The 2,272-nt window shown below is 55.5% G+C and overlaps 1 long non-coding RNA gene across 3 annotated transcripts; it reads right to left on the bottom strand.

Annotated features, from left to right (window-relative positions):
- Positions 1–728: 728 nt before the first annotated feature.
- LOC105310894 lies at positions 729–2,272 on the bottom strand. 3 transcript variants are annotated; one of them, XR_002778685.1, is made up of 4 exons: positions 2,173–2,272; positions 1,935–2,045; positions 1,653–1,746; positions 729–1,436 (listed from the first exon to the last, which is right to left on the bottom strand). It is a non-coding gene; the product is annotated as an uncharacterized LOC105310894 (long non-coding RNA). The 3 variants fall into 3 exon arrangements; XR_002778684.1 differs by having other exon boundaries at positions 731–1,436; positions 1,935–2,079; positions 2,253–2,272; XR_897571.2 differs by having other exon boundaries at positions 732–1,436; positions 1,935–2,079.

Consider the following 2,272-nt stretch of genomic DNA (forward strand, 5'->3'; position numbering starts at 1 on the left):
GGGGAGCCAGACATAAATCAGGCATTGGGAAAGGAAGTCTTTGAGAGACCGTGGAAACTGACACCTCTGCGTTCTTCAGCTTTAGCCCAGCTCCGGAACCTCGGGAGGATGGGCAGAATGGGCATAGCTCTGCCTGTAATTCGGAGCTGGGCACCCAGGGCTTGCAGAATCACAATACCCGCAGAAACCTCAGATCCTCTAACACTCATGCAGCCGGTCGGCCATGGATTCTACAAAATGTCTCAAGCACTTGCTCTATGCAAATAGCGTTCTGTTAACATATATATTTTGGGGATACCACAGTGGTCAAGACAGATCTTGTCTCACTCCAGGGGTCTTTCCCTTCCACTCCAAGCGTTTATAGAGGGTTCCAGAAGAGCTGGGTTAGAGTTTAAAAAAAATCACCAGGGATACCCAGATGGTAGGCTAGGAAGATTCTGAAGAAGAGAAGGTGTTCCTAGTGTTGTGGTTTCTTGGTTTTCAGAGTGTTAAAATAAAGGGACTCTGAGATGGGGGTGTTAACCCTTCCCTCCCAGAGACTGTCTGAACACCATTTGCCTCCTACCTGCAGCCCCACCAGCGACACCCTCAGGCTCCACCAAAACACACCAATGAATCCAACCAGAAGAACCCCAGAACACACTTCCCCACAGAGCCAAGGCCCAGCTACTGACCCAGCCCCCCAGCCAGCTAGCAGCTAGAGCTTACCCCCGGCAAACAAGAGGGGGGATTTGCCTGAGGTAGAGGAATTCAGGAGAAAAGGAGGAGTGAAGATCAATTGCCATCAGAATCACAATCAAGGGTATTTAGGGGTGAGGAGGAGGAGCCCTAAGCCCTCTCTGCCAAAAGGCAGCAAAAAAAGAATTATTTAAACTTTTGTTGTTCTTTTGGTTCAGACAGTAAATTGTTTGTCACTGGGAGTTGGGAAGAAGAGAAACCAAGGAGATGAAAATCAATGTTCTGGCAACTCCTGAAGACAGGTAACAAATTAATTGCTCCTTCACATCCTCTAGTTCCTCACTCTCCCTCCCCAACACCCCAACACACACCTCGGCCAGGTGGCTGCTGCCAAACAAACTTTGCAAATGAAAATTTCAACCAGGAAAATGGGCTTGGGGCCAAGTTCCATTCAAATAAGCAAATACCCCACACAATGGTCTGATTCATCCACAGGCCTAGTTACACAAGCCTGGCTCGGGGAAGAGAAAATAAATATCAATATAAGTGTCTACACTAGGCTCTGGGGAGAGCAGAGAGGCAGGGGACTTGGGGAGGAAGCCTTGGAGAGCTTCTTGAAGCCAGGGAGAGAGGAAGTGGGCTAGGTTGGAATACCAGGGGTAGAGAACGTCCCCTACCCCAGCAATGGAAAAGGTCGGGAAACTACTCACCTTCAGCGAGCCACGTCTCCTGGAAATGACTTAGATCCTGGAAGAGATCTGAGGGGTGAATAAAGGAATTGGAGGCTGAGGTGGAGGTGGTGGTGAGAGGGAGCCCCAGCGAGCCCAGTGACCCACCTTGCGGGGGGGAGGGGCTGAAAATGATCAGAGTCCCCAGGAAGGAGAGTCTTTTTGGGAAAAGGGCAGGGGTTCCAGGGTCGGCGTTCGGGGCGTGTGTGGTTGGGAGGGTCGCGGTTTGTCTCTCCGGCTCTTTACCTTCGGAGTCGGGGGTCGGCAGGGAGCCGGGGTCCATGAGCTTCCCCTGCGGGACAATCAGCGCTTCGCGCAAGCTCCCATTTCCGGGCGATTTCTGCGGGGAAATGGGAAGAATGCTCGTAGTTACCCCGAAGCCGGCTGGTCTGGGGGATGGGACTGGGGTCCCGGGGTGACTCGGGCCGGCAAATTCTGAACCCCACTGGAGCCTCGGGGAAGGGGTTGTGTGGCGGGTAGGGGCGGGGTGCAGGCGGGGGCGGGCGTTGAGGCCAGCGCGGCGCTCACGCTGCAGAAGGTGTAGGGCACTTGCTGGTCCAAGTATCCGCCTTTCATCCTCCGCTCCATCCGGCCGCTCCCTCCGGCCGCACCGCCCGGGCCTCGCGCGGGGGCAGAGACCTAGGAGGGCGGGGGTCTGCGTTCGCACACCGTCCTAGGAAGGCAGCGGGGTTGGGGGTGGGTAAGGGCAGCAGGGAGGAGACCGTCCCCAGGCTTTGGGTCCAATGGCAAAACTTCTCCGACTCACTCAGGCGATGGTGGGGGGTGGGTTTCCGCCTGCCGAGTTGAGCTCCGCCACCACTCCCCTCCCGCCAAAGGAGGTCCCACCTGCTCCTGGGAGCCTGGCT

This window comes from Pteropus vampyrus, unplaced genomic scaffold (assembly GCF_000151845.1).
Source record: "Pteropus vampyrus isolate Shadow unplaced genomic scaffold, Pvam_2.0 Scaffold15213, whole genome shotgun sequence".
Lineage (NCBI taxonomy): Eukaryota > Metazoa > Chordata > Mammalia > Chiroptera > Pteropodidae > Pteropus > Pteropus vampyrus.